We start from the raw sequence: 25,909 nt of genomic DNA, 5'->3' as shown, positions 1-25,909 counted from the left end.
AGAGGTAGGATAAATTTCAATAAAAATGTACAAAGCAAGACTTCAAGAGTCACTCCCACACTTAGAACTAAAATAAGCTAAACAGATAAATTTAGCCCAGGAGAGCCAAGATGCAACATTTACTTATCTGAGGCAAACATAGCTAGGCACTGGAGAGGAATCAACTAGCATAGTTAACAGGTGAGAGCCATAGATATAGAGGGAATGTGCACGTTCCTGAAGCTTCTCCCTTGGACACTACTAAGCCGTCGCAAAAATCTTTGGCAAGAGTACTGTAAAAGTATTTATTGTGCCAGCTAGGGTAAAGAAAGAAGCAGGCACAGCAGGAGAGACAAGAAACCCCACTGGGTCTACTCCCCAGCTCTTCTGTGGAACAAAAGCCTTCATCTGAGAGGAGGGGTATTAACAACATTGTAACCTCAGGCAGTGATAAAGATACATTGCAGCTAGGGGAAAGAAAGGGTGAGAACATAGATGAGGCCAGGAATACAGGCTGGTCCAGAAAGCTAGGAAGGGGACAGGAGCTCAAGGAACTTTATATTGCAAAGACATAAGGTCACAGTGCCTACCTGAGATGGAGGTTTTATCTGAATAGAGAATACCTCACCCCAAGCTCCTGCCACCAGGCTAACAAATGTCAATAACAGTGGAATACTGCTAGAAGAATTATTAAGAACATGGGAACACGTCCTGAGGTACAGCACAAAGACAAGACCTGAAGCAGAGGATGTGGCAGTCCTTGAGTAAAATCCTGGCAAACCAGCCCCCACCCTAAGCACGAGATATCCTGGAGGAATTTGAAGCCCAGGGTACATGTACAGTAACAGCAGCAGTAATCAGTGTTAGGATCAGCACAATCCTGGATTAGATGAACTCACATCTTGAAACTAAAAGTGAAGGATAAAAAAAAAAAAAAAAAAGCTTTTTTTTCCCCCCAACTTGAAGAATATAGTTGATAAATGTAACTGTCTACATAGGCATACCTCATTCTATTGTGCTTCTCAGATGTTGCATTTTTACAAATTGAAGGTTTATGGCGACCCTGCATGGAGCTAGTCTCTGGGTGCCTTTTTCTCCCCCCCCTCCCCCGCCAACAGCATTTGTGCACTTTGTGTCTTTTAAATTTGGAAATTCTTGCAATATTTCAAACGTTTTCATTTTTTGTTATGGTGATCTATGATCAGTGATTGGAATGTGCTGAAAACTCAGATTATGGTGTTTTTTTTAAGCAAAGTGTTTTTATATTAAGGTATGTACGTTTTCTTTTAGATATAATGCCATTGTACACTTAATAGACTAGGGTATAGTGTAAATATAACTTCTATGCACTAGGAATCCAAAAAATCATATGATTCCCTTTATTGCAGGATTTGCTTTATTGTGATGGTCTGGAATGAAACATGCGATACGTCCACGGCATGCCTGTATTTAAAGTATACAACGTTTGATATACACATACACTGTGGAATGATTACTTTTACCTCACTCTACTGATCTATATAGATGTCCAGATTAACAGTAAGATGAATTGTTAATCGCACTGCCAATAGTCAGCACAACTGAACTCAAATATAGCACAGATGTTGGACTATCATAGAGTATTCAAAATGACAAAAAAAGTTAAGACGAAACAAATGATATAAAGTTCACAAGATCGCATTTCAATAGTATTGTAGAAATGAGAAAGGATCAATTCCAATGACGGGATGGGGCAGGAACACAGCAACAGATAAAAGCTTTCATCAGTAGCCTTGACACAGCTGACTAAATTGTGAACTGGAAGACAACTCAGCAAAAATTTCCCAAACTGGAACACACAGGGCTTGTGTGGAAACAGAGCTTTCGGAAGACAGGACGAGAAGTCCAACAGAACATACGTATGACTTGAATCTTGAATGGAAAACGAGAAAGAATTTTTCACAGTTAAGAACATAAAAGAATCAAGAAATACCAAAGAAGATGAATACCAAGAAAACACAAGTTAGTAACCTAAGGTTCAAACAGTTGAGAATAAGAGACCAACGAAATCTTAAATGTAGAAACACACTTTACACACAGCGTAGGCAAGGAATACAGACCCTCCAACAGAAACCATGTAAGCCAAAAGATAATAGGAGAAACATTTTTATAGTGCTGAAAGAAAAAAGTAGAAGTGCCAGCTCAGAACTCTATAACTTTAAAAAATAGATTTAAATGAAGAAACAAACTTTTCAGACAAACAAGCAGAACATTCATGGCCAGCAAATCTATACTACAAGAAATGTTCAAATGGTGAAAACTTCTTCAGGAAGGAGGAATGTGGGACTAGGCAAAAATGTGGATGTATCAGCAGACACAAAGAACTCTAGAAATGGACTAATTTACAAATAAAGAAAGCCTTCTTTCTCAACGCCCCCCTCAGGAATGTAGGGGTAAATCTCCTCAAAATATCAGCATATCAAATACAACCATATGTAAAAAGGATAACACATCACCACCGTGATGTACTCCAAAAGTTTCAAGGTTGAGTCAATATGGGGTGGGGGAGGGATCCATCCTTACACATTTGTAAAAAGCCACAGGAATGCATAGCATGAACAGTGAACTTTAAGGAACTTTTGAATTTCTTCAATTGCAACAGATACATAAACAATCATGGTATGATTGCTATTCAGGAAACAAATAAAAAGGAACCATTGATTCACACACGATGTGGATGAATCCCAAATGTGTTTTGAGAAGTGAAAGACAGCACGTCCTATGTGATTTTTTCGGACATTCTAGAAAAAAGCAAAACTATAAGGACAGTACAGATCAATAGTTGTCAGAAACAAGAGCATGTGGGATGGTTACAAAAATGCACAGGACTTTGGTGCCAGAATTGTTCTCTATCTTGACTGCAGTGGTGGATACACAAATCTGAATTTGTCAAAGCCTGAGGATTTTATACCCCAATGTAAAATGTATTGAAATTTAAAAAAAAAAAATTTTTTTTAATGTTTTATTTATTTTTGAGACAGGGAGAGACAGAGCACGAACAGGGGAGCATCAGAGAGAGGGAGACACAGAATCTGAAACAGGCTCCAGGCTCTGAGCTGTCAGCACAGAGCCTGACGCGGGGATTGAACTCACAGACCGCGGGATCATGACCTGAGCCGAAGTCGGCCACTTAACGACTGAGCCACCCAGGTGCCCCTATTGAAATTTTTAAAAAGCATAAACCTATAACTCAAAAGTCCTTGAACTCTTTCACAGCTCTCAGAAACTACTACAAAAGATTTTATTAGCATATATGTAAAGCAAGTTCCACATGATCATTTTGCTATAGCGCACAATCCTATGTGGACAGGATTGCTTTAAAAAGTCATTCTTTAAGGAAACAAAAGGGATTCAGGGTTAGTCGGGATATCTATACCACATTTAAGTACAAACTTAAAATAGGCCTATATTATGGAGTCTGTAACCCATCTGTTCAGTGGATTCTTTTGACTTTCTACTCTGCGTTTTATGTGAGGCAGAGCTGCAAACTGTGTAAATTCTGGGAATACACAATACTTCATCTTTTAGTGCCTTATGTTTCCTTCAACCACCAATTATTTTAGACAAATATCAGGTAAGGTATATATGAGAGTTGATTACAGATGGGAAAATATCCTATATAGCACCAATGCTCTTCCTGTTCCTTGTTGATCCTTAGTTCATCTTTTTAATGACAAACATAACGGCAACAAAACTAGAAAAAATTAAGCTAACAATATCTAAACGATATATAATCTTTAAAGCAATAGAATTAACTTTCCATACTATAAACATGTAGTTAAAACTCTAAAAGTGTTTACTAGCACTGTGGGGCTAGGGGGAGAGAATTAGACATTCCATTAAAGCCAGTTGTGAGTGTTTCTATAATTACCACCACCATTATAGTAAAATAATAATCCTTTTCTGTATCCATGTAAAAGCAAACAGGAGGATAGATCCATGTAAAATCAAACAGCTACAATTTGCTTAGATTTTAATTAAACTCATTTATGAACTATGTGATTAGAATAATAAAGACATTAAAATAGGGGAATGAGGCAGCATCTTTAGAACAATAAACCCTAGGAATTAGTAATGCAATTACAAGTATTGTAAATGCTGATAAACCTGAAGTTTCTACGTCTAAATGTATCAGAACACAGGCCATGAGATTGGGAATGTTCAAAGTTCTAGAATGAAGGATACTAATACAAATAAAGATGATGAATATTTGAACATCTATATTATGCACTAAGTCACAAATACGGATACAAACACCATCATCTGTCTTAGCTCAGGCTGCTGTAACTGAATACCATAGACTGAGCGACCTAAGTAGGAATTTCCCCACAGTTCTGGACGCTGGAAGTCCAAGATCAAGTTATCAGGTGATTCCTTTCCTCCATAAGGGCTCTCTTTCTGGCTTGCAGAAAGTTTCTTGTTAGTTCCTCAAATACTGAGTAGAGGGACACCTGGGTGGCTCATTCGGTTAAGCGTCCGACTTCGGCTCAGGTCATGATCTCTCAGTCCGTGAGTTCGAGCCCTGAGTCGGGCTCTGTGCTGACCGCTCGGAGCCTGGAGCCTGCTTTGGGTTCTGTGTCTCCCTCTCTCTGACCCTCCCCTGTTCATGCTCTGTCTCTCCCTGTCTCAAAAATAAGTAAACGTTAACAACAACAACAAAAAAATACTGGGTAGAGAGGTCTGGTCTCTCTTGCAGAACTCACGACCTCATCTAAACTTAATTATCTACAAAAGACCCCACTCATCTCCAAGTACCATCACATTGTGAGTTAGGGCTTTAAGCATTTTGGGGAGACATGTTCAGTCCATGACACCATGGTATAATGGGCCATTCATCTAAATGTTTAGTCATGTATGTAGAGGCCTGGTATGGTAGTACAGGAGGGATGCTGATATCTAGGATGGTAAGACCTGCTGCTGGCCAGCAAGGGAGGAAGATTTGCGCATGGATTTGAAATCACTTAGAAGAGGAGAGACAAAATGTACAACGTACACACTTTTAGAGACAAACTCTTCAGTGAGACATGAAAGGCCCTCAGCTAAGAGTATTTTACTGGGATGAAGCCATAGAACAAAGACTTTTAATAAAATTCAACTTCTTAATTAGGTCATATCAGTAAAAATACATGCAAATTTATGGGCTTTCAATGAGCTTGGCAGTAAAACTCTAATCCATCATTTATGGAAGCAACACAATGGTGCAGTGTAGATATATTCATCTCCACTCCATCGTTACAGAACGCCCATACAACCACAGGAAGACTCTGACTTCAAATCATAAAGAGTGATTTTGCCCTTTCAGGCAATTTAAATGAAGGTGGGAAAACATGAAGGGAATGCAAAGGGAACTGGAGTCAGAACAGCAACACCTATAGCTGTGATCAGTTGTTAAGCGGACTTGCCTTGAGGGGCAACTTTTTAAGTAGATTTTTTTTTCTAAAAGTGGTAGAGGCATCTTGTAAAAATTTATATAATATTTTTGATGTCTCTATGGAAAAGCACATTGCAGGGGCACCTGGGTGGCTCAGTCTGTTAACCATCTGACTCTTGATTTTGGCTCAGGTCATGATCTCAGGATTCGTGGGTTCAAGTCCCGCACAGGGCTCTGCACTTACAACAGTGCCTGCTTCTCTCTCTCCCTCCCTCCCTTCTCTCTGCCCCACTTACACACTCTCAAAATAAACTTAAAACACACACACACACACACACTGCAAAACCAATCTCCATATACTTGTTGTACATATGCTTCTAACATAATCATAAATGTGATCATATAATCCCCTATTTACTTCAGATTCTGGCCTCACCCCACTTCCTCCCTCCCCTCTGTAGAAGGAAGGAACACACACAAAGTCTTCTGCTGATAGAGAAACACAATACCTGTAAGGCTGGACCATAAACACGTAGGACAGGCAAAGGAGTAGGGGAGGGGTTCCTAGAAGTTGGCAGAGACTAAGCTCCTTAGGGCCATAGAAGCTATGGAAGGACTCTGTAAAAGTTCCCTATGACATCTGCCATGCCTAAAATGCAAAGGAGAGAACTGAGACATCATTTAAGTTTTGAATGACAAGTGTAGCTACTGAGTGGTTTATGCACTGTTGTGGGAACAAGTGAAAGTAGGAAGTCAAGTTGGCAAATTCCTACATTAGTTCAGACAGGGCTGGAAGCAGGGGATGTGAGCAGAGTGGGTTGCACATTGGAAGGTAGAGTTTATAGGACTTGCTAAGGAGTGGAAGGTCCCACCATTGCGTCTGTTCACACTGTTGATCATACTGCAGTGCTGTTTCTGAATTCTCTGCCTACATATCCAACCTGCCTGTTAATATCCAGCTCAAGTTCCCTCTTCATGGTTCCTCATTAGACCACCCCATGCCACAATAATTTTCTTCAGAACTCACCCTCTTTCCTTTCCAGCATTTCCCCAACTGTTGACAAATCCCAGAAGCCAAAGAACAAGAACCAATAGAGTCCAAAAAATTAACTTGCTGCCATCAGGGAGAATACACCCAAAGAAACCATGAAGTACCTCAAGACAGAAGGACAGAAAGGGATTTTGAAGGGTGGAGTTTAGATAAAATTTAAGTGATACGTTGTTCTGTCTGGAACACCACCAAGCAACCCTGTGTATAAACATTTAGGCTTAGGCTGAAAAGGACTTAGGATCCCATTCATTCAGAAACTACAATTTTGGAAAATTTGCAATTTTGTGTTCAAAAGCCCTTTTTCTGAGACTCTGAATATGGGTTGAAAAAAAAAAATCAAAGGTGATTGTGTGTATCAAAGTGAGCCAAATAACGGAAATCTCCCAAACAAGAATAGGATATTCTATTCTCACATAGGATACAATTTGAAAGAGCAAAATTTACAGTCATTTAGGATTTTAGATGGTTAATACTTAATAAATAAAAGTGGTTTTGAGAGATACACACTGAACTATTGAACCCTGGTATTCAATGAGCAATTATTGGTTATCTTTTTCTGGACGGAACAGGAAAGGGGTGTTGATTTTTCTCAGGATTTTAAAATTGTGAATATATTTTAGTTTTACAGACGATCTAACAGGAAATTAAGAAACATGGAGATCTACTAGCAAGTTGGGTGCTTTGTGACGTTTATCCACAGACCGCTGAGTTGTATGTACCATTGAACAATCTGTGTTATCTATTCCAGATGTACCCCCACCCACCAAAAAAAGACCCTCAAATTTATAATATTCACATATTAGCAAACTTAATAGGTGAACCAGAATCTCCAGACCTATAATCTTATATATAAAGTTTCCCAGAATTCCTGGTCTATTTGGTGATCACCAGTCTATCATGTACATTAGTTTCATACAGCTGCTGTAGCATTACCACAAACTTGGTGGCTGAAAACAATGGCAGTTTATGGTCTCACAGTTCTGGAGGCCAGAAGTCCAAATGTCAAGTTGCCTGCAGGGCTGTGCTCCCTTCAGAGGCTCTAAGAGATTCTGGTCCTTGACACCTTCTAGTGGCCGTCAGCATCCCCCGACTTACTGCCACCTCTGTCTCTGCTCTATCACCACATTTATTTCTATGTAATCTTTGTCCTTATGTACTAGCTTCAAAACTATTTCAAAACTTTCTCTGTCTAAGGAAACATAGAATTGGTTTGGGTTGGTTTTTGCTTTGTTTTTTGATAGAGAGAGAGAGAACGCGCAAATGTGTGCATGAGAGTCAGGGAGGAAGAGAGGCACAGAAGGAGAGGCAGAAAGAGAATCCCAAGCAGCCTATGTAGGGCTCAGTCTCACAACCATGAGATGGTGACCTGAGCTGAAATCAAGAGTCAGGGCTCTCCACCAGCTTAGTCACCCAGGAGCCCCAGGATCGTATTTAGAGCCCAAGCCAGGAAAAACTCTTCCTTGCAAGGTCCTTAATTTCACCCCATCTTTTTCCATAGAAGATTTACACTTTGCCAGAGCAGGTAATATTCAGATTCTGGGGACTAGGATGTGGACAGATCTTCGGGAAATTATGTAACCTACCACATGTTTTTTGTGTTTTGTTGTTGTTTATGAATTAGAAGTGTAATCATTGAACTTCTTGAAGTTTATACTTTTACTATGTAAAATGGTAATTTGATCACATGTTATCCTAATCAGTTTTCCAAGAATACATTGCATCCACAGTTTTAAAACATATATTAGATCTCAAATGCTTATTGTTAATCTGTTAATACATTTCCCAAATACTTACACAGAACAAACACTTCCCAATTAATACAATTGGCAATTACACAGTTCTTTTTTTTTTTTAAACGTTTATTTATTTTTGGGACAGAGAGAGACAGAGCATGAATGGGGGAGGGGCAGAGAGAGAGGGAGACACAGAATCGGAAACAGGCTCCAGGCTCTGAGCCATCAGCCCAGAGCCTGACGCGGGGCTCGAACTCACAGACCGCGAGATCGTGTCCTGGCTGAAGTCGGACGCTTAACCGACTGCGCCACCCAGGCGCCCCTACACAGTTCTTAATATGAAGCAATGTCCTTTTGTTCTGGTTCACAGCTCTATACACTGAAAGCTTATTGTTTAAGTGATGAAGCACCTGTTTTACACGCAGTTTTTAACAATGGTTTCTTTCATTTATATCCAGCACAGGGTCAATAATGACTCCTTCCCCACCTTATTTATTTTGGGACCAGAGCTGAAGAACAACCACAATTAGGAACATCCTAATCTTGTGGTAGAAGAAAGAGGCAGACTAGCAAAATAATTCCAAAATTTTCTACTTGAAAGTGACACACAGCACTTCTACTTGCATTCAATCAATCAAAACATACAATGGGGCCAATCTGGATGTACATGGGGCCAGGGTATTGGAAAGATGAGGGAGGAATAGTATAATCTTCCCACAGGCAGATACCACACATTTTTGGAATACCAACTCAACCATATCTAGCTCCTGGCTATTTGTCCTATCAAGAGCAAAAGATCCTGGTATTTCTTCAAAAAAAAACTTGTTCATATAGCTTTTGCCGTTTAATGCATTTTTTCTGATTATCGATGCGTTGGCCCAATTGCCTGGGTCATGGCAGATTTGCTATGCTACCTTACAAAAATAAAGGAAACGTGGAATACCACTTCTTGATTAGTATTTTTTTTAGTATTTATTTTGAAAGAGAGAGAAAGAACGCAATACTCTGAGCAGAGGAGGGAGAGAGCGAGAGAGTGAGAATGAATCCCAAGCAGGCTCCAGCTGTTAGCACAGAGCCTGACTTGGGGCTCGAGACCACGACCTGACAGACCACGACCTGAGCTGAAATCAAGAGGCGGTCGCTTAACCAAGTAAGCCACCTGGGTGCCCCTTGATTCGTGTTGTGAAAGGAAAAATCCATGGTGTAGAATGGTTAGTAGTAATTTCACCCTATCAAAATGTCACACACATGCCCCCTATTTTGTCCACTAGATTTCCTCTCATCCAGTGTATTTAGCACTCAGAAGTCCCAAATTGGTGGGCACGTTTTTCATGTTTTCTCATTTTTGTTCCATCTACCATTCTTTAATCTTATCTTTAGCTCCTACAATTTTATGTGAGGCAATAAACACATGGGGGAAAAGAAAATTATTAAAAGAATCTCATAAAACCTAGGTCATTAACTGAGGAGCACCATTGTGGCAGGTTACAGTTCCAGTGATGGAAGATGTAATTAAAAAAATAATTCAAACCTATAACGCATTGGTAGAAATCTATTTCTCTCTGACCAACTTACCACCACAGATCAATAAATATTCACCAGCCACCTGTGGATACATATTACAGAAGTGCACTTCTAAACACCAGAAACATCACAGCAGGATTGCTTAATACAGTAGCTTTTTCTAAGCCTCTACAGTGTAGCACAGCAGGGGATTCTAGTCCAGGTAAGAATGAAGCAGAAAAAATTGCAAATGCACTATTAATCCCCACAGACCATGAATTTCTGGTTAACAAAAGATAGATTACACTAAGTGTTCTTCAATCAAGGGTCATATTTCTAGCCAAGTAGCCCCTTTGGTCAAACATGACACTAATCCTCTCTAGTCCAAAGGCACCACAGGCCTTTTGGTGACCAGAAGGAAACAGTATTTTCCAGGTGCTATTTTTTGTAGGGCAATTTGGGGGAGAATGGTAATTGAATTTATCCTAAATTTTACAATTCAAGAGTGAACATATCTACAATGTTTTTATCCATTTCAGGATATTTCCCAAACATTAAGTCAGAACGAACCATTATCTACAGTGTTCAGATTCCTTCTAGGCAAGATGAATGAGACAGGATAAGACAGAAGACTGTAGGAGAAAGACCTAGAAGACCTGTTGGATTTAAGCTTGATACAGAGCAAAAATAGTTAACTAATATTAGTTAACTAATACTTAACTAGAGCCAATACTTAACTAAATCTTAATACTTAACTAAAGCTAACACTTAACTAAATCTTCAGTCACAATAATAGAAGTGCAAATTCTGTAACAAGGAAGTAGATAATTTTGTTCCACTCTGGAATATTAAAACAAACAAACTACAGGACATAATCTTTACTTCTGGGCATGGTATTTGATGAGAAATACAGAAAGGCAGCCCAGAGTTGAGAAAGAATTACTAAACCCTTTGAGAATTTTTAGTTTCCATGTATAATAAGTCACTATTATGATCCTTGTGCAGTTAACGCCCTAATTATTACAAGCTGTCACTCAAACATACACAGAAAATAGGCCAGAGGAGACACACCATTTCTCCACTTGCAAACTTGCTTTCAAAATATACTCTAACCACATATGGAACAATACGACGTTAAGAGGACAATTGGCTGTGGAAACGCAATCACACAAAATATTAGTCTTGTCATTGATAGTCTTCCTATCCCAGAGTCCTTGAGTTTCCGATGTATGCCTTGCTTCGTCTATTCCAACATTGTGTGGCCAGTTGAATTTGCTTTTTCTGCTTTTAGCCCTTCCCACAATCCCTGGCTCTGCCTTAATAGGTGCTCAATCTTGTGTTCTCTGAATTGGATCCCTCATCTATGTACATTTATAACTCTACTTCTAAAATGGGGAGTCTGTTAAGTTTTAACTTCAGTCTTTCTTCTAACACCATTACGGAGAAATCTTTCCCAACTTTCAAAATCAGAAAGGCTATTTTCCTCTTTGGTTTTCCAGGCCCCTACTTCTAAAACCCTCCCTTATCTCCTTCACGTTGCATGCATCGTACCTCCTTTAAACCTAACATTATTCCCATTTCCTAAGTGAGAAAATAGATCTGGAAAAGCTCAGTGGCTTGGCCTGAGAGAGCACAATTAAAGCTCTGTCTGGCAATCAAGCCCTTGTCTGACTCCATAAACCCTAAGAGTCACTATGTCCACATACATAGGGAAAACAATTCTCAAGCTATCTCCATAAGTTCCAATATGAACTTTGTAGTTTTTCTTCAGAAAAGGTTTAATGAAGGCTTTTTTTTTTTTTTTTTTTTTTACCATTTAGGGAGATGGGGAAATAAAGGTAGGAAGGAATTATTAACAGCCCCTGATAACTTGGAAATGAAGATGTTCAAAGTTCATTCCACAGCATTATCAACTTGCTTCAGGAAGAAAAAAAAAAAAGAAAAAAGAGAGGTCTTGGTGACAGTTTAACTTTTTTAAGTTTACTTTATTTACAGAGCAAGAGAGCGAGAGCATGTGTACAAGCAGGGGAGAGACAGAGAGAGACAGATAGAGAGAATCCCAAGCAGGTTCTGCATCATCAATGCAGAGCCCGATGTGGGGCCAAACCCACAAACCACGAGACCTTGACCTTAGCAGAAACCAAGAGTCAGATGCCCAACCAACGAAGCCACCCAGGCACGCCTTATTGACAGATTCTGAAGCAGCCTTAGAAGAACTCACAAGAAAACAGTGGGGGTGGGGGGAATGTGGATTCACTAGGATAAACTTACCTAATCCCTGGTACTCAGTGTGGCCCATGAGCACTGGTGTCAGCACTGCATCAGTGAACACAGCTATTCAGTTCTAACTGAACACTTGTCTGTTACTGAGGATCATGAGAGGTTAGTGAAAAGGAAGGGAGATCCTTGTATACAACCCCATAATAGTACTGTTTCTGGATAAATAATGGTATTAGTTTGAAAATTTTAAATTGCTAATGGAAAAAACAAAATCTAACACTCCTGAAATTCAGTATGACTGTTGACTCTACTTCTTGTGTTTCAAGTATTGCCAAGTGTCAATTTACTCCTTGCCTCGTATTTTTTATACCCGGCACCAGTTTCAAATGAAACAAGAGACCTTGATTCTCCTGGTTCTAATTGGTTCTTCCAAATAAACAAGTTTAATAATATTTATGATTATTGTGTTAAATGAAAGTAAAGAACAGATTCTAAAAGGTCTCCTGGCCATACATTTAAGCTCAATATTGACTAGAAATTTCTATAGACTATCACATAATATATCAGCGTGAACCTTTCATCAAGAAGTTCGCTACAGATTAGGGTTTTGCTGAACTGCAAGGTTGGCATTCAAATTTGCCAATGAGGTTTCTAGTTAGATTGGAGGCATTTTCAGGAAATTTATTTTTTCTGCCTTTAACACTGAAGTCAATTTCCAAAGTTAGGCCGCATAGAATACACACTTGCAATCATGTAATATCCACTTGGTTTCTTACTCAAAGTATTCTTCATTCATTTATATTTTCCTCCTTTATAAAATGCCAGTGTACAATATTGAACAATACCTTAATGAAAAATTTTACATTTGACATGTGACATTTTTAAGGGTCAATTTCACTTTAATGGAGAATTTTTTTTTTTTTTTAAAGAAGTTGTATCCTTAGCTGAAGTCCATGTAGAACTTTTTATCAGTATTCTTAGTCGTGCAAAGTCTCAGCCACAGAGCCTTTAATACATGCTATGGACAAACTTACACTCAGACTTGTTAAACTTCATGTATTTGGAGTCATGAAAACTTCTCTTTACATGATCTCAAAGTGAAAAGCAATCAGTGTTTGAAATGAGCTAAAATTTTGACCTAGAAGTTTTGGTCAAAGAAACAGTGCAAACTCATGAACATCCATGAAAGGTCTCCAGAGATTTTTTTTTTTTTTAAGTAATCTTATCAGCTGAAAAGAGTCCAAAAGATTATCAGACAAAACTCCTTTCCACGTTGAAAATGCCCATTTTCACTAGAAGTAACCATGTCATTCCCGCTTTGTAAGTAACTTACTAGAGAAATCCAAAGTGAATGCGAAAGGCTAATCTTGCTCATCGGCAAATTCTACTAGAAAATAAACTGAGCTGTACGTCAACTGTGCATACCTTTACTTCAATCACCTAAGATTATGAAACTGTACTCAGGAACAAAGTGCCAGCAAACTCCTTTATGTCCTCTGTCATTTCAATAACTGAATTAAGACAAAGAAGGACTACCAACCAAGTATGAAATCCACAGGATTCAACCTTGCTCATTGTCTTTAGATTACTTCCAGTCTAAAGACCACTGATCTTTTTCTTTTCATCCCTCAAGACCATTGTTCTACAACTTTTCTTTTCTGGCTTTAAAATACTCTGTCCGTGGGATGCTAAAAGCTAAGCTTAACCATCTTCCAAGTTGTACCTCTAACCACTCATTTTCAGTAGTCTATACTCACCTCAGAAACTTGACCTGCTAGTATTACCTAGTAAAACAGTGAACATTGTAAACAGCCCCATAATAAACATTCTGGGCTTTGAGAGCCAAATGGTCTGTTACAACTACTGAAACGCTGCAGTATCACAAACGCAGCTGTAGATCATATGCAAGCAAATGAATGCTGTGTTCCAATGAAACGTCATTTATAGAAATAGGCAGCAGGCCAAACTTGACCCACACTGTATTTTGCCAACGCCCACTCTTGCCAAGCACACTGTACCACAAACAGAACTTGCCTACTTATCCAAATGTTTGATGTACTCCTAGATACTTATTAATTCCCCCAGGTAATCCCTTCACTGAAATATTGCCTGGAATTTCTTTCTCTCTACTTTCTCTTCCAGCTCTTCCTGGACTATCTGAAATCAGGAGAAGCACTCTTATCACTAAGTTGTACTAATAGTTTTATTATATAAATATATAATTCTCATACCAGTAATGGGCAGATTTCACATACATAGATATTATATAGATGTACGGGCATTTTGAATCAGCAGAACCAAATCCTCTCACCTTTACCACTGACATTTTCCTTAGGCAGATAATCGATCTCAAATGTTTTCTGCATCTATGTTTAGATTCCCATTTCCCTTTATCTTCTGAATATAGAATCACCAAGTGCTATAATTTCTATTAGCCTAATAACCATATCCCTTTCTGTAGATACTGGCCCCTCCTCCCAGGTGACTTATTATCTTCTGTGATGCCACTGGTTGAATCTTAGCTGGTGCTTACCTACTCTACTAGAAGCACATGCATGGCCAAGTTTATTCAGCTGCTTATAAAGGGAGGAAATTTTATTTTGTTTGGTCTGTGCCATCCTTTATCTTTTTCAATCACATTTTCACTCTTAATCAAAAATAGGTTTCCCTTTCCTAGTGAATATTCCAATGGTCTCTGGAGATCTCATATTTCATATGTAGTACATTCTTGAACTACTGTCATATTAAAATTCCATATCTATATGTGTAGCATTATTTGCTAATTGGAAGTATAAGAGTAGGTAAGGAATGAGCTTAACATGCCACTAAGGTTTTGTGTTTTTCAAATGAGGGCCTTTAAGGTCCTTTATGTAATTTTTTAAGAGATACTATCCTAAGAAACTCAGTATTGGGGAAAAAAAGACCATATGGATTACACAGCAATTGTGCAAATTAAGAATACGTATATGTGTTTTAGGAGGACCAAAACAAATATAATAGAAAGTCAAAGTGGCAGTTGCCAGGGATAGTGGATGGGAGAAATGAGTAAAAGTTGTCAAAGGATACAGTTGTTGGATGAATAAATTCAAGGGATAGAACATACAGTACAGTAATTACAGCCGACTATATTGTGTGTTTGAAAGTTTGGAGTAGATTTTAGGAGCACCTGGGTGGCTCAGTCAGTTAAGCATCATTTTCTGGATCTCAGCTCAGGTCTTGATCTCAGAGTCCTGAGTTCAAGCCCCACACTGGGGTCTGCACTGAACGTGAAACCTACTTAAAATAAAAATTAAAAATTTAAAGTTTCACCACACACACAAAAGTAATAATTATGTAAGGTGACAAATGTGTTACCTAATCTTATTGTAATCTTTTAACAATATGTATGTATATAAAAATCACAACATTGTATACATTAAAATAATATTATAGGTCAGCTGTATCTCAATATAGCAGAAATAATTTTTTTAATCCTATTTGGAACATTGTCTAAGAGAAGACAAAAGAGTGACAAATGGGGATAAAGAATAATTAAACGAATTGCAGAGGTTCTGTGCCTGATCAATACGAATATCCAGGAACTGAAGAGTGGGATTAACTCAGCCCTGGGCACCTAAGGTTAAAAATACATAAATAAAAACTAAATTTAAAAGACAACAAACTTGACCAAACAAAAATGTGCTTCATTTTCTAAAATGATCCAGTAATCAAGTAATGGGCTTTAATTTTTCTTTGAAGTTAGAAAGACATTGCTATTGTTATTAAATAGAGACTAGGTTTTTTTGTTTGTTGTTTTTGCCAGAATGGCATATCACTATTAGTTGTTAGTTGAAAGAAACCTACCACTGGGACAGCCTATGGAAATGCAATTAAGAACCATTGGAGAGATCAAGAGACCAAATGCATACGGAATATAAATGGACTCTAAAGATTTACAAGGAAATGGTCCCATAGAGGGAGTCTAGTGACACATAACCACCAGAGCTCAGCCTTTAAATGACTTCTAATTTTTTACCAGAACTCTAGGATGGAATTAATTTCATGTAAATTGCTGCAAAACATCTATTTTGTGTTATAATCCGTACATCTGACACTACATGTGAATTTTTTTTTATGTATTGAAACATTTAAAACAACTGAAAAATTTTTAAAGGAGACCTGCTAGGAATTATTAGAACTATCCCAATGCACCAACTGCAGGGCTGTGGATGGTACAACTATTAGGATGGACTCCCATGGCTTCAACAGGAGCTTTGCTGGAATGAAAACCACAAGACAGGATCCCACACTCATGTTTGTTCCCCTAAGAGAATTTGTATTATTTGTAATCAAGCACCTCCAGGAAATGGCATGTTAGAGTGTCCTCAAATAACCATCTTTGTAGTAACAAATGATTGGTCATAAGAAGTCTATAATCTTACAACCGGAGATTAAAATTTAAAAATCGAAACAAAGAGGGGATGGGCCAGTAGAAGTCTACCAGGACTGCCATTCCAAAATACCACCAACTGAGTGGTTGAACAGTGAGATTTGCTTTCTCATAATTCCAGGCACTGGAAGTACAAGCTTAAGGTGTCAGCACATTTGGTTTCTTCTGAACTTGCACATAGCCATCCTCTGTGTCCTCATGTGGGCTTTCCTCTGTGTGCTCACATCCCTGTGGTACTGTGTAGGTCCTAATTGCCTCTTCTAATGACAGCAGTTAAACTAGATTAGAGTTCCCCTTGATGATTAGCATCATTTTAATAATTACTTCTTTGAAGGCTCTATCTTTAAATACAGTAACATTCTAAGGTACTGGAAAAGTTAGGGCTTCACCATGTAAATTGTGGGTAGGGGACACAATTCAGTCCATAACAGAGAAGAACTAACAAAAGGAAGAAACCTGAAGCCATTAAGGAAAATGCAATGATTTTATTTGTGGAAATTGGCCAAATAGGACTAGGAAATAGTAACAAACTGTCCAGAATAATTTCTTCATGATGAATTCAGCCACTTACTTCATGGATATACCTTGTTATTAAAATAAAGACTACATATAGCATGGTCTTCATGGGCTGCACTATCGGATTAACTCTCTATTATTTCTCCCTATACCCTCTGCCATCTTAAATTCAAGCTACACTGTGTGTCTTTCCATTCTTAAACAGACCATGCTTCCTTCTTCATAGGATCTCTGTTAGTGCTGTTTCTTCCACTTGGGAGTATCACGTAGTCGTCCATCATTCTTATTTTCAATGTCACATCCTTGAACTTTCACTTGTGTGTCTGACCTCAATCGAGTTTCCTTGTTAGCTCCTCTACAGCACGATAACTTTTCATTTATAGTAACTATTACAGTTTACATGTTTATTTGTATGCATATATTTCAGTGAGAGCTAAATTGTTCTAACTCAAGACAATGATGGACTGTTCTAATACAAGCTATCACTTACATGGCATTTATTGTCTGAGATTTTTTATGTGTTCATTCACTTAATTCTTGTAACAACTCTGCAACGTATTTAAAGTTGATAGTACCATTCATATTTTATGAATGGGAAAACAGCCACAGAAATTTTCTATAAATTTCTTAAGGTCATCTACTTAGGAGAGTACTGGATCTTAAACCCAGGTAACTATGGTTTTATAGTTTGCCCTTCACCAATATCCTATTTCATGCAATATACTCATTAATTCGGGGTCACACCATTCCTCTTACATATCTCAAAAGGTCTTCAGTTATGAGGATATCAAAAACCAAAATTTTTGAAGTTCATTAGGGTTAAACAAATCACAGTAGAGCAGAGAAAATCATGCTACTTTTCTCTCCATGAAACTAAGGCAAGATCCAGTTCTTCTAACTCCATAAAATACTGTTGGTGAGCCATAAACACATAAGGTATAGGCCTCCAGCAAGAGTCTTCTATTGGGGCGGGGGGTGGGGAGTGAAATCAGACCAAACCCTGCTCTAAATAACTGCAGCTGGCACATAAAGGAATCAGAAAAGGGTACACTGTTTGATGATCCAAATGATTACTCAATCCAAAATTGAGGCCAATTTTGATATCTTGTAAAACACATACAAATACATACCAGTTAGCAGTAAATATCTACTAAGCTATTCTTTACAGATCAAAAATATTCTTCGGACTAGAAAACAAAATTTTTGATTCCTTTAGGAACTCCACTATTTACTCTGAAAAAGCAGAGTGTAATGGTTAAGATACCAGATTCTAGAGCCAAATTGGATGGATTCAAATGAATAACTAGTTGTGTGACCTCAGGAAAATCAGTTAAATGCCTCCAGAATATAGTATACTAACATTTGGTTTGGTAGTAAAGTTTAAATAAGTTACTACATATGAAATTCTTAAAATAGCACCTAGAACACAGTAAGTGCTCTTGATGTTAAGTATTCTTTCATTCCCTGATCAAGGAAGTTTGATTCCTTGAGTTCATATAATTTAGGATTTAACAACACTGTAGATTATTCATGTGGGAGTTATTTTTGAGAACAGGCACAAAGAATTTCAGTTCACTTAGAACTCGAGAGTTAAGGTGGTACCAAGTCATAAAACAAGGCACAGATCTCACAGTTTCATGCTTCATGTAGAATGTGCTAAGATCCCCCCACTGAACCTCAATGTCAAGTATAAATAATATTCTGCACATCCGTTATTTGTTCATTTACCTCACTATATTCCTACTTCTCATGAGCCATCAACCCACATATGCAGATACTGTTTTGGATGCAAGAATTTCCACAGGGTATAACAGAAAAATAAACCTATGGCTATTACAGATGGCTCTTGGTCTATGACTAGAATACATCTAGTTAGGGGATCCAAAAATTTTTAACAATTCATCACTTTGCCCAACCAATAACTTGGTTACTTTTAAGTTTTATATTTTTCGTGTTTTCTATATTTTTTTAATGGAAATGGTTTTGAAAGTAAAGAAATGGAATAGATGGGGAGGAAAGGAATTAAAGAGCCAATGCAAAAAAAAAAATCCTCAGGAGAGAAAGAAAAAATGTTGTAAGATGAGCAGAAACCCAACAGAAGCAGGGTGAGTGTCTTAAAACTAAACCATTATTTCAGGTAACTGTTAGCAACATGATTGAGATAGAACTAAAAATATACAGATTTCAGCAAGTGAAGAAGGGGGGAAAAAGTCTAGCTGGTTCTAAAGACAGATGACTAAGGAATAAGATTAATTGTTCAAATGTAATTAAGTAAATAGCAATCATAAGCATGTGTAAAATCTAGTACCAAGTAGCAGAATGGAAGGGAGAGTCAAGAACTACAGAAGTGTCAGCAATGTTTCCAACCCTTAGCAACTTCCATCTAGTGGGTAAGATACATACACAATTCTTGACATAGGACTTCAGTTTATTTTCATTTCTTTTTGCCCTGATTTCTATTATTCAGTTTGGAAAATATGAATATAGCATAAGGGAAAAAAAAAAAACTTTTGAAGTTCAGAAGCCTAATAGTGATAAGTGTAAGTAACAAGATTGACCAAAAAAGACAGCAAATGTCAAAAGGGATGAGGGGGAAAAATTCAGCTTTATGATGTCTGTTAAAAAAAAAAAAAATCTAACATTTGACATTTGAAATATTAAAAATGGAAAAATTGAAAGACAAAAATAAAGTACTGCAAAGGGAAAAATACACTTTTAAATGATAAAAATCTCCCAACAAATTGAGAAATTAAAGAGATTACAAGATACCTATGTGTAATATTAATACCAGAAGTCAACTGCATTTTCATATGTTAGTGAAAACATCACCAAGGTAAAACAGAATTATGGAAGGTGCCTAGGAATAAATCCAGTGAAACATAGAATACTGAAAAGTTTTTAAAGAAACAATGTGTGAATAAAAATGACTAATATACCCCATATATTGGGATAATGTAAAAGAACAGCTAAATAAAGAGGTAGTATAACATGCTCATCAGTTTTAAGACCATCAGAATGAACTCAAGTCTATATTATCTACACATCTAATAGAATTATAAACAAAATCCCAACAGGGTTTTTGGGGAAGCTATATAACAAATGATACAAAAATTAATGTAGAAGTTAAAGAACTCAGATTTATTGAATTAGAATACAGTCTTGCTATACCAGATATTAGATCTATAGTTACTCAACTGTAGTAAGTTCTATATTATGAATGTTTAACACTAACCAATGAAACCGTATACAAATTGATACACATCTTCTTTAGACACTTGTATTGCAAAGTTGATATTTCAGTTTGCTGCAGCCAGTTTGGATGATTCAACAAATAGTCCTTATACAATTTAGAAGTCACATGAGAAAGTGAAATTATATTCCTATATCACATCTTTATATTTTTATTTTAGATTTAGAGAGAACATGAGTGGGGGAGAGGGGCAGAGGGGCAGCGGTGACAGGGGTGGGGGGAGAGAGAGGGAGAGACCGAGAGAGAGAGAGAGAGAGAGAGAGAGAGAGAGAGAGAGAGAGAGAGAAAGAGAGAGACCCAAGCAGGCTCCATGCTCAGTGTGGAGCCCAGCACCCAACACTCAATCCTGTGACCCTGGGATCATGACCTGAGCCAATACCAAGAGTCAGATGTTCAACCAACTGAGCCACCATGCACCATCCCCGCGGCCCTCAATCTCATTTTATACAAAAACCAACCACAGATGCTATTATACAGCACAATAACTAAGATAGCATGGTATTGGTACAAGAACAGAGAAATAGATCAATGGAGTAAAAACTTAAGATCCATGTGTGTATGGATATTTAAGAGAACCACGGCACTGCATATAGTTGGTGAAAGAACAAGCTTATAAAAAGTTATTCTGTGATAAATGGATATTCACATGGGGTGGAGGATAAAAGCCGATTTCTATTTCAAATACACGAAATCAGTTGCAAGTGAATTCAGATATAAATGTGAAAAGCAATATACCTAAAAGTTATATGTATATTTAATATATAGGATATATAATCAATACATAATACAATATAACTATTTGACAAGTTATTAATCTGGATAAGAAAGCATTAATCATTAAGAAATAGGGAAGTTTGCCTACATTGAAGTTAAATTTTATTCATCAAAAATACCATAAAGAAATTTAGGGACAAATCAAGGTGCGGTAGAAAACTTACTTGCAACAGATATACTGGTGAGACTTACATCTGACATGTTTAAAGACAAAAAGCAAACCAAAGACAACAGCTCACTAAGAATAACCAAGGGATGGGGAGCCTGGGTGGCTCAGTCGGTTAAGCACCTGACTCTTGATTTCAGCTCAGGTCATGATCTCACAGCCAGTGGGATGGAGACCCACAACCGGCTCTGCTTCAACAGTGCAGAGCCTGCTTGGGATGCTCTCCCTCTGCCCCTCCCCTGTTTTCTGTCTCAAAATAAGTAAACAAACATTAAAAGGAATAACAAAGGATGTGAACAGATAAAAGAAGAACAGGGAGCAATAAGACCTCTAATACAGTGCTGGAGATTGGCTGGTATTTTAACTTTGGAAAGGGGTGACATTCAGTTTCATTCTTCTGTACTTTTCATGACAAACACAACTATGTTCATCACAATACATGTACAATAATAAACATACCAAGCATTTCCCTAATATCTCTGTTATGGCTAATATTGTGAGCCAGCTTGTTTAGGTCACATAAGTAAGGAATCTTTGGCCAAACACCAGTCTAGAGGTTTCTGTGAAGGTACTTAAATGTGGCTAACATTTAAATCAGACTTTAAGGGGCACCTGTGTGGCTCAGTCTGTTAAACATCTGACTTCAGCTCAGGTCATAATCTCCCGGTTTGTGAGTTCGAGCCTCGTGTCAAGCTCTGTGCTGACAGCTCAGAGCCTGCTTCGGATTCTCAATCTCTCTCTCTCTCTCTCTCTCTGCCCCTCCCCCATTTGTGAATGCGCTCTCTCTCTATATATATAAACACTAAAAATAAAGAAATCAGACTTTACATAGATTACTCTCCATAATATGAATGGCTCTTACCCAATCAGTTGAAGGTCTTAAGGGAAAAGAAAAAAATCAAGATCACCAAAAAGGAAGTAATGCTATCTCAAGATCACATTTAGATTCAAGACTACCACATTAACTCTTCCCTGTCCTCTCTAGCCCATCTGCTGGTGGGCCTGCAGATTTGGGGCTTACGAGCCACCACAATCACATGGGCTTAATTCCTTAAAATCTCTCCTATAGAGGAGTATGAATACATAACACAAACACCCTCTTGGTTTTCTCTAGAGAACTCTAATACAATCTCCAAACTGGCAACAATTCACCATTTAGATGCCTATTAACATTAGATAGCTAGATTGAGAGTCCTATAATGGAGTACTGAATCTCAATGAACATGAAGTAGTCCTAGTGAAACATGAATTTCACCAAGCGATGAATCCAAAGAAGCCAAATACAATACCATATAGGATATGGCTCAAAAGGTAAGTAAACCACAATTTCAGCATCTAGAGAGGTGTTTTTAAGTGAATAAGTAAAACAAGTGGCGACAATTGTCGACAGGTAATGGTTATCTTTGGAAAGAAGATAGACAAACTGCAAAGGGGCACCAAACAAGCCTTCTGGGGGATTAGGTTTCTTGACTTAGATAGCTCAATTATTTCAAAACAAAGCCTGGATAATAATCACCTATTTTTGAGTTTCTGGTGTGTTTTATTTTATAGTAAACATGCATTAGCAAACGAGTGAGAAACAGATTCAGAAGTAGGAGAATGAGATCACACATACATATGCTGGTAATAGTCTAGTTTTTAGATTCTGTTTTAGATCCCAACTCCATCAGGCGTTAACGTGGAAACTTAATTTGCTACTAGCAAGATCTCATGTTTTGACTTCTGGCTCATTCTACAAAGCTGAAAAGCAAGAGAACAGATTAGACTGGCTACTTTTCCCAACCTGGTGACTGAGGACCCTGCAGAGCCAGATGTTGAGAAATCATTAGTTCTTGCCATGATAGCAGTATCAGCCTGCATACAAGACTGAGCATTTGGAATGATCCATTTGGAATGATCAGTCTGTGATATTTGCAGGCCATGTAAAAGCTGAGAAGAGTCAAAGCAATGATCCAAGAACACAGTATCTGGAACTGATCACATCCTGAATACCTGTTTCAGCTTTCTGCAGCCAATTCATCACCCAACACTGCTGTAGCCATACGGTTTTGCTCACAGTCTTACCCTTAACTGATTATGGTGCTGTTCTAGAAGACACTGATAATACTGAAGACCTTTTATGAGAAACTTAGCCTGATCCAAAGTGGCAGATTAGAATCACATAGATGTGGCTTCTGAACCAGGCCAAGGGTACGGCAAAGAATATACTGTCAAGTTCCCTGTACCTTGGTAGCCAAACAATTATTCTGATCAGCTCAACCCTATTTTCTCCTATTAGAAATATTCTATTTATAACACTCTCAATGCCAATTCAATGGATACCTTTTCCTGAGACCAAACAGCATCTTCTAGAATTCCTGCCCATTTAACCCTGCAATCTTGCTTTGTAATCATTGTCCTTATGCTGCTTTTTAGAAATCGGGCATTTTGAATCCCTATGAACAAAATCACAGTATGATTTTTAAATAATAAGATGAAAAAAATGACTGATAAGGAATATAAAGTCTATAAAACGGCCTAAACACTAAGAAGCACATGTGTGGACAATTTTTTGGCTTGTGAAAAATCACAGATCAAACTTTTAGCTGAAGTGCAAAACCCAGGCCACCTATATACATATACATGCAGTCTCCAAGTGCCTTTATTGGTTAAAATGTGGTTGCTGTCCTAAGGTTCTTTACACTTGATGTTTGGGTTCTTACAAATCCCACATCACATGATTTTAAGATTGAATCTCTCCTCTGCCTAAGGATACTAGAGTCCTAATTTATCTACCCCTCTACCCCCTTATAAATGTCCAAATGATGCCAGGCCTCTTTAAGAATTGTAATCTCTGATAAATGGACCAAGGGGTCCACTGACATCTGCATTAGTGATGCTAAAAATGAACCCTGTTGATAAATATAACATTAAAAAGTATTCTATTTTTGAGAGAGAGACAGAGCAGGAGCATGGGAGGGGCAGGGAGAGAGACAGAGAGGGAGACACAGAATCTGAAGCGGGCTCCAGGCTCTGAGCTGTCAGCACAGAGTCCGATGTGGAACTTGAATTCACAAATGGGGAGATCATGACTTGAGCCAAAGTTGGACACTACCAATTGAGCCACCTGGGTGCCCCAGAATACAGTTTTTAAATCCATTTTAGTGTTTTACTTAAAAGTCAAAAAGATTGGGACATAGTGAATTTTAAGACATTTTAAAGCTGTTCTATCTAGTTCAAAAGTGATAGAATAGTCTCAAATATCTCAACCCATCTACAGTTCTTTTGTCCTCTTCCAACCCGTAGCACACATATGCCCACCCTTCTTTACACATTGAAACACCCATATTCTAGGCAGATAGGCAGGCTTGTTCCAACTCTGATTTTGCAAGGCAGGGAGAAGCTGCTATAATCTGCTGCTCTCAAGAGCACATTCAGTAAACAGATGAAGCCAGGTGTCCTGGCAAAGAAAGGGAAGCATCACAGATGGAAGAGGTAGGAAAATTTTCTGGAGCTGAAAAAGATGGAGAGCAGAGGAAAAGCATTCCTGCTCTAGAATTCATTGCTAGGTTTCCCAACTCCTGAGAATATTTCTATAATGCCAAATATGATACAAAGCCTAATTTAAAAAATTAAACTGAAGAAGAATCTAGATCTGGTTCTCTTCCATTTGTCAGTGAACAGTTTTTGCCCGGGAACAGCAGGACACTTGGTGGACCTGGTATTCTTGCCCTGCTGAGGAAGGAAATCACCAAAGCCCAAGCATACCCTGTATGAAATGCATGTACATCTCCCATAGCTGCTCATGAAACATCTATTATTGTTCCCCCACCCCCTTAAGTTCTTACCTCTTTCTCCACGTGTCTATCATTTTAATTATCCCCCATCATCACTATATTAACCTTTAGGAGTCCAGGAGTCCTGAAGCCATTCAGGGCATTTTCCTGGTTTGATCCTAAGAGCCAATTCTTAGTTACTGCAATACCTGATGCACTTCAAGGTCTTTACATTCTGTTACTTCTCAACCTAATGTTAACTCCCTAGGAGTGCTGCTTATCACTAATTTTCCTCAGATGAGGTTCAATACAGTGAACAGACTCACCCAAGACCTAAAACTTAGAAGGTGGGGGGAGCCCATGGGGCTCAGTCAGTTGAGTAACTGACTCTTGATGTTGGTTCAGGTCATGATCTTGCAGTTTGTGGGCTAGAGCCCTGCACTGGACTCCGCACTGACAGTGTGGAACCTGCTTGGGATTCATGCTCTTTCTCTCTGCCGCTCCCCCTTCAAAATAAAAAACAAAAAAAAACTTAGAAGGTGGTCCTAGGATTTGAGGGTTGTCCTGCTGTCTCCTGTCCTACATCCCATCAGTGAATTCACATCAGTACCGATATGTGGACCAGAAGATCTAACCTTTTATTTCAAATCTCATCTAGAAGCCTCAGTGTAAACAGGGACTCACGGGGATATTTAAGCATTACTTTTATAGCTGAAATTTAAATAAGTCATTCAATCTGAAAGACAGTTTCGCAGGAAGCATAAATTATATAAAAAGATGTCACCCAAAATGGACTTCTGATTGGGACAATTATGCTAATGACACAGAAGTAACACAAAGAGACAATAGTTACTGAAGGGTGGGTTTGGCAGTGGGTAGCTATTGAGTACTTACAAAGTAGTTGTGTAAAAGTGAACAAATTAAATCCCCACTTAAGGCAACATGTAAGCTAATTTTCCAATTCACAGGGGTTCTGAAAATCAAAGGGAATATTCCACGAGTACTAGACTCAAGAAAGCTATTTTAAATTAACTATATGCACACAGCTAAGCTTTTAAGCTCTGAGAGAGAGAGAGAGAGAGAGAGACAGAGAGAGAGACAGAGAGAGAGACAGAGAGAGAGA

General features: G+C 38.1%; 1 long non-coding RNA gene across 1 annotated transcript in view; it reads right to left on the bottom strand.

The window, feature by feature from the left end:
- The window catches only part of LOC121032145 (uncharacterized), a 714,077-nt gene that overhangs the window by 644,488 nt on the left and 43,680 nt on the right, over positions 1-25,909 (bottom strand). The gene's annotated exons all lie outside the window — the stretch shown is intronic.

The sequence above is a fragment of the Herpailurus yagouaroundi genome, unplaced genomic scaffold (assembly GCF_014898765.1).
Source record: "Herpailurus yagouaroundi ecotype Mexico unplaced genomic scaffold, PumYag 141, whole genome shotgun sequence".
NCBI classification, from domain to species: domain Eukaryota; kingdom Metazoa; phylum Chordata; class Mammalia; order Carnivora; family Felidae; genus Herpailurus; species Herpailurus yagouaroundi.
The sequence above is the reverse complement of the archived record's forward strand: the minus strand, read 5'-3'. Positions and strand labels throughout refer to the sequence as shown.